The following is an 8,169-nucleotide window of genomic DNA, read 5'->3' on the forward strand; positions in this document are numbered from 1 at the left end:
TGATTCACAACAGATTAGCCTCAAAAAATGTCATATAGACTTGGAAAAACTAATTTTGAAAGCAGCAGTAGTCAGTCTTTGGCTTGTGAAACCTTGAAATGTGTCAATTAACAAAAATTTCATGATAAACTGGGTAAAGCAAGTAGTTTACTGTTTTATATCAGCCTATTTTTTTCGATAGAAGTTTTAATACAAATAATTCAATGAAATAATTTCTAAAACCAATCAAATTAAGAAAGATAATATTTATACTTTTAAAGTGGGTGCCTTTTAAAAAGGTAAATGCATTTGGAGATACAGGTCTACAGGAATTTCACTAAGTCTAAAAATCTTTAGAAAGGGCCCCACTGCCCTCGTGTGTCTGAAAATCCCTCTTCTAGAAAATAACATGTAATTTTCATATTGTCCTTTGCAAAATAGCAAAGCAGCCTGCTCCCATATTAAAGAGGCAAAGTAACCAGGGTTGTGTCTTTTCTAGTAAGAAGTGATAGCTCTCTAGTATTGGGATACTTTAGATTTAAAGTCCTTTTCATCTAGATTCTTCTATGCATTATCCTATAAGGTTTTGCTTACCAGGAGTTGCTACTGTTGGTTCAAAACAGCCTTTTTTGCCTCCACAAGGACCCTTCTCCTTCACAAACCAGTTTCTTCTTTTCTCTATGTGTTTCTAAATCATTGTAGCCTTGAGCCTCTGGCGCTCAGTTGGGAGGACTGTCCTCTCCTGGGAGTAGGGTTTTTGTTTCTCTGGACAACATGTGGTTAAAATGGCTCATAAGACAAAAAGGTGAGAGCAGAAAGGGAAAATATAGGCCTGGCCTCCCCTTTTGGCTCAGTGCCAAAACATGAATAATCTATTGTACAATAGGTTATTATTTTCTCCATAGAACTGGTGATATCAAAATCCATAGACCTCCAGTGACTTAATAGGGTTTCAAAATAATTATTGTGATAAAAATTATTGTTGATTTGTGATTTTTGGCTGTTCCATATTTAACACAGATTTACCCAATGATGCCCAGTTAAGCCATAATAATCACTCTGTTTATTGATACTATTAGAAGATATGATGGCTTGAAAAGGTATAAATAACTAAACTGCTTAGAGTAATCTAGGTCTTAGAGATTAAAAAAAACAAACAAACAAACTTAATATATTCCCTATCTTCTAATTTCAAATATTAGCTCCTAAAATATAGGAAAAGGATCTTTGTTTTGCAAAACACACCCTTTCGTCCCTCCTGCCCCTTTTACATCTAACCTCTGAGGCAACTCTAAATATTTGTTGGTGATGATAGTAATGTTGTTTCATGGGTTGCATAGAAAAAGAATTCATCACCAATTGGACAGCCCAAGTGATGAACCAGGCAGGCCAAGTTCTGCCTATTCTTTTAATTCAAAGTCATTCCCAACTTTCCCTTCTCTTCCTACTGCCATTATTCTATTTTAGGCCATCATTGCCTTGTATATGGATTAAGTTCCTAACAAGTCTCTCTGAGTCCAATCTCCTTCCCTAGAGTCAGCTAGGTGGCACAGTGGAAAGAGTACTGAGCCCAGAGTCAAGAAGACTTGAGTTCAAATCTGGCCTCAAACATTTACTAGGTATGTGACCCTAGGCAAGCCACTTATCTCTACCTGCTTCAGTTTCCTTAACTTAAAAAAGGAGGATAATAGTAGCACCTACCTCATAGGGTTGTTGTAAGGATCAAATGAGAAAAAAGTACTCTGCATAGTGCTTGTCTCATAGCAGGGACTTAGTAAGTGCTTTCCTTCTTCATACTTGGTTATGTTCATCTGTGAAAAGAAAATAAACTGTTGCCAAGAATGTATTCGAAGTCTTTCCAGATCCTTCCAGGGCTCATATGCCATTGCCATGATGAGATATTGGCTTAGGATTTTGTGGAATACAAAGATAGGAAGGGGAGGGTGGGTTGGATTACCACACTTACCCCCCATTAAAAGAAGTTGAACAGTGCTATTGATGACTCTAAATTTTCTCCTGAAGCAAAGGTCCACTTTTTTTTTTAAACTTCCAGTGGTGCCTCATAACTGCAAGTCATAAAATGCTACAATTTACCAAGAACTGAATTTGAGGGGCACCTGAATCCTCTGCCACTACCTCTCTGCCTCTTAGTGTTCCAGGCTTCCTTCAAGACTCAGTTCAAATCCCACCTTCTGCAGAAGGCCTTTCCTGGGCCCCCTAATGGAGAATGCCTGCCTTTCTCAGAGCACTTTCCATCTACTCTGTATATACCTTGTATGTACATAAACATTTATGTGTTATTTTAGCCATTAGAATGTGTGCTCCTTGAGAGTAGGGATTATGTGGGTTGAGTTCCGCTCTCGTCCTTCTTATTTTGTGTGCTCAGAATTTGGCACAGTGTCTAGCATATAATAAACACCTAATGAATGCTAAGTGACTGACAGAATATCAATGGAGAGAGGTACATGATGGCCATGAGTAGGTGACACCACTTTACTAACTAAGAATTGGGAAGGGAAAGTGTGAGAAAAAAAAAAGATGTATAAGATATGTATTTCTGGAAAAGAAGGTGGGGGTGATCATGCCGATTCTTTCATCTATTTCCCATGTTGAATAGTTTCTTTAAATAGGTGATATTGGATTTGCCTCAATTGTGCTCCATATCTTATCATTTTTTCTCGTACTTGGCATTAATATTGTTCTTTGTTTTTATTTTTTCTTACCTGGGACCAAGTCTCCACATCACTTCCCATCTGCACACCATATTGTCTTCACACCATATTGTCTGCACTCTGTTCATCATCCTCATTCTCTTCCCAACCAAAATTCAGACTTTGCTCCAGGGAAGCTGGACTTTGATAGGTAAACTTATGTCTCATGACCCTGAATAAGGCCTCCAGGTGACTTCCTGGATATCTCTACACCATGCTGCCACATGTATACACTTAATGTGTCGTTTTTCTCTATTAGAATATTAGTTCCTTGAGGGTAGGGACTGTCTTGATTGCTTGTATATATATTCATAGCGTTCAGGGGCTCCTTCTGTGAAGTTTGGGTTTGGTCAAAGGGCTTCACATGAGGACCTAGAGGGCTACCTGTGGCTTCGAGGCCGAAGGTTCCCTACCCATGATAGACCTATCTTCTTGTTGCTATTATGAGTCATGTGGAATATGGGGGTACTGAAGAAAGGTGAAAACTGTAGGAGGGGGAAGGTGGCTTGATTCCCTGTGCAAAAGGGAGAATGATTTTCCTGATGGTCAAGAGACTCAGATAGAAGCCTGTATTTAATTTTTTCCTGGGTTAAATAAAGCTTTTCTATATTTGATGTCTTATTAGCTTGAGTATGTACAGGTGAGCTGAGTGTCCTTTGAGAAAGCAAAAAGGCCAGATACAAGTGTTTCCAGGGTTTTGACACAAGTCAGACAGATTTTGTGGGAATCACCAGCCAGAAAAATTTTGTGGGAGATATAAACCAGATACTGGTGTTCCCAGGGTTTCCTTGAATGAGGGTACAAGTCAGAGAGATTGTATGAGAGAAGAACCCTTCCAAATTGAACATGGATGCATGTATCATGGAAAGATGCTTTGATACCAGTGTTCTATATGGGAAACCATCTGTCTGAGGAAGCCCTGCCTCCAGGACTCTTCCTTCTTAGAATCTCTCTCCACTAAAGCTGCCACCTGGAGAATTTTGGACAAAGGCCATTGAACCTTGCTTACCTAATGCCCATGTGACTGCTTGAGCATTTCTAGGATGTTTCTAATCTTCATTTAAGACTCAAGAGATAGCTGGTCCACACCACTAAGGATACACATAGTCCTTGATTTCTTGCAGAGCTGATCTGATACCCTGTGGGAAAATGTTGTCTGCATTGAAAGCTGAGATAACAAGTCACCACAGGATTGCTCTAGCCATCTAATAACCATTTTAAAGGGATCATGTGCTTCCAGTGACTAGGCTAGTACATCTGGGACCTTGTTATAAAGGAAACCCTAGGGAGAATGTGGACATGTAGACTGGATCATTATTCAGTCCTTTAGGGACTACACTGTACTCCTAGCAAAATAGGAACCAAATTTATTATTATAATTCTACAAGGGGAAGTCAAGAGTTATGACACAGAAGAAAGTTTGTACTTAATCCCTTAGTCCAGTTCCTTAGATTCAATCTATACATGAGAAGTTGTGAATTCTGGGATGATTAGGCATTTCTTGATTGCACCTACCTCTAAACCAAACATTGGAAGAGATTCAGCTTTCTGTTTCTTTGTTTTACCATCTATGAAGATTGTATGTATTGAGGCATGAGGAGCAGACCCATAGTTTTGTTCATTTCAGCTGTTTTGGCTTTTATTTTGGAAAACTAATCCTCTGATTTCAGTTTATGGATTGGAGACATATAAAGAGACACCTATAGAGGTTGAGGAGTGATGTTTTTGATAGTAGCCAAAATGGAATTAGCTAGATTGGTGTTGATTGGTCAAAAGGAGGTCCACTAGGTCAGTATTGAGCTAGTGGGAGGAATCTGATGATTAGGTTACTGCAGACCACATCTTTAAAGCCACACAACTAAACTGAGACATGGAGAGAAAATAAGATTTAGCTGTATCTGCTGTTTATGAACGTTTTTAAAAAAGCATTTGGCTTGATAGAATAAACTGCACCTTTGAAAGTACTCTTCAAATTAGAAATTCTTTATTTCTATGCAAATTATGTGAGGCTATGGTAGTTACTACTCTAGAGATAGCTTTTCTCTGTGATTTGCTGAGTGGAACTCATCGAAGAAAGTGGTATAAAAGGAGATGGTTTGGTGGTATCATAGAGATATCCTGTACATATTCCCTATTCAGATGCTCCTAGACACAAATGAAATACTGCTACTAACATCAAGCCCAGAAAGCCTCCTCAGTGAAATCCACATCAATGTAAAGAGAACAATTTGCCCATCTATATTAGACATGCAAAGTGTATGGAAAATAGATATTGTTTATTATTTATTGATATGTAACTGAATTATATGTATATGTGCATTGTTAACAGGATTTTTACTGAGCCAGTCTGTAACCTGAGAATGACGAAACAGCAGGCCAGAGACAAAGTGCCAGTAATCAAGTAGCAGTTTAATTAATTAATTTCATTATGAGGAACAGATTTGCAAATCAGGAATTCTCCTGATCAGAATTCCACCTTGATGTCATGAAGGCAGAAATTATATATATAAGTCACAAGTGGGAAGGGAGGAGGGAAGATGGATTACAAACAATCGTTTCCCAAGGCTTGAGTGGTTTCCCATGACAAGCCCACAAGTCCCACATTCATTAAGGTACAGGTGTCCTGCAATTGTGTGGGAACAGTATTGTTTCAGGCCCTTGGGGATCATTGGTGAGTCACAGGACCAGAGTTCTGTGATAGGAACAGATTGTACAATCTTTGATTCACTTCACTTAAGGTACACAAGCACAAGAATGCAGTAATTGTGAGAGCATTGTCAAGGGTTTGATTGATTATTTCAAGCTGCGTTGTAAGCTTCTGACTTGCAAGCTAGAAGAGGCAATTCTAAAAATCTAAATTATTAGTATATTCATTATACATATATCGATTAATATGAAAATTATAATTCCCTTCACAGCAAATATATGTACTTGTATATGTATATTATGTGTAATGTATGTATATGTGCATAAATATGTGTATGTCAATCAATAAATGCTTATTAAATACCTGTTATGTGCCAGGCATTGTGTTAAATTCTGGGGATACAAAAGGAAGCAAAAGACAGTTCCTCCCCTCAAGGAGCTTACAGTATAATTGGGGAAACAACATTCAAGCAACTCTATACAAGCAAGCTATATATAGGATGAACAGGAAATAATTAACAGAGGGAAGGCACTGGAATTAAGAGGGGTCAGGGAAGGCTTCCTATAGGAGGTATATAAATAGTTGTTTACATAGTGTCTCCTCTATTAGAATGTGAGCTCCTTGAGGGCTGGGACTGTTTTTGCCTTTCTTTGTATCCCTAGTGCTTAGCACAGTGCCTGGCACCTCTTCATACTTTTATAAATTAAGTTTAATTTTTTTAACTTAAAATTCTGTTTTCTCTCTTCTTACATTCCATCCCTGGTTGGAAAAAAAAAGAAAACAAAACTTTTGTATCTAATATGTATAGATAAGCAAAACAAATCCCCTTGTTGGCCATATCCAAAATCCTGACATTTTTATTAAAGTGGGTCATATTCTTAAATTCATCTTCTTGTCTGCAATTAATTTCTTCTTTATTATATAAATATAACTTATTTGGTTAGTGAGTTCCCTGAGTCTATTATTGGTTTTGTCAGACAAATCCTCTCAGGAATGAGGACAGTGTGTCTTGAAAATTTCCTTCATGAGAGTTTTCTTTCTCTCTTGCTCTGACTTTCCCCAGAGAATTTTAGTTTATGGGATACTATCTATTTTTCCTTTGAAATCTGCTTTCCCAAAATTTAGGGTGCCCTTAACACTATCCCCAGCTTTCCTTTCTTCCAATCACAAACTTAAGGAGGAAGCAATCACTTCTCTGCAACATTTTCAGCATTTATACCACAGCAACTAATCCTGTCAATCAGATCTATTTATTTCATTTTATTTTTGTATGTATTTTGAGTTCTGAGTTGTCTCCCTCTCTCCCAACCCTATATTAGAGAATATGTATGTATTGTATGTAAAATATGTATGATATGTAAAACCATACAATACATACATCCATACATTAGTTCTCTCTCTGGAGGTGGATTTTCCTTCATAAATCCTTTGTAGTTGATTTGAATATTCATATTACTCAGAATAGCTTAATTATTCACAGTTACTCTTCAAACAATATTGCTGTTACTGTGTACAATGTTCTCTTGGTTCTACTAATTTCACTCTGCATTGTTTCATGAAAGTCTTTCTACGCTTTTCTAAAATCAATCTGCTTGTCATTTCTTACAACACAATAATATTCCATCACAATCATATGCCACAACTTATTCAGTTATCTCCCAACTGATGGGCTTCCCCTCAATTTCCTGTTCTTAGCTACCATTTGTGGCTAAGAGTTGCTGTATATATTTTAAAACATATAGGTTCTTTTCCTTTTATCCTGATCATCCTGGGAAACAGACCTAATAGTGGTATTTCTGAATGAAAGGGTATACACAGTTTTATAACTCTTTGGGCATAATTTCAGATTGCTCTCCAAAATGGTTGGATCCAGTTCACAGTTCCACCAACAGTGTATTAGTGTCCCAGTTTTTCCACATCCCTTCCAATATTTATCATTTTCCCCATCTATTTATATTAGCCAATAGATCCAGTATGCTTTATGGTTCTCCCACCCTGGGAAGTATTGAAATTATTGTTAAGGTAAGTTAAAAAGTTATTAGCTGCTCTGTTTTTGGGGAAGAGAGAAAAAGAGAAAGAGAGAGAGAGAGAGAGAGATGACAGACAGACAGACAGATAGACACAAAGAGAAACAGAGAAACAGAAATAGACAGAGACAGAGAGAGAAGGGAGGGAGACAGACAGAGTCAAAGAGAGAATGTTTCAGAATCACATCATTGAAATCCTGTCTCTATTATAAAGTCACCATGGTGGAGTGGATAGAAGCGGCCTCAGAACCAGGAAGACCTGGGATGATGTTTTGCCTCTGAAATATATATTGGCTTTGTGACACTGGGCAAATCATTTAATATCTCAGTGCTATGAACACTTATAAGTCACAAGAAGTTGCTGACCAACATTCTGCGGTGGAGAGTTTCCCCATCTGGGAGTTCTGTACTACAAAATTCACAGGTTCAATCCCTATCCCTATCATTACTGTTTTTTACATATGGTATTCTATCTTGATCTCTGTGCCTTTGTCCCTGACATCTCCCTGCCTGGAGTAACCACCTTTCTCACATCCTCTTCTTGGAATCTCAGATTTCCTTCACCACACAATTCAAGAACTATCCTCTACATGCAGTTTTTCCTATTCCTCTGAGCTGTTCATGTCCTCCCTCTACAAAATTACTTTGTATATATCCTGTATATACTTATATAGGTACAAGTCATCTCTCCCAATGGAAAGGAAGGTTTTTGAGAGTAGGGTGAATAGCATAATACCTAGGACATAATAGGTACTTAATAACTCCTTGTTGATTGACTCGATCTCCTCTGAGTGCCTCAATGGTT

Source organism: Vombatus ursinus, unplaced genomic scaffold (assembly GCF_900497805.2).
Source record: "Vombatus ursinus unplaced genomic scaffold, bare-nosed wombat genome assembly UNPS02014807.1, whole genome shotgun sequence".
Classification (NCBI taxonomy): Eukaryota; Metazoa; Chordata; class Mammalia; order Diprotodontia; family Vombatidae; genus Vombatus; species Vombatus ursinus.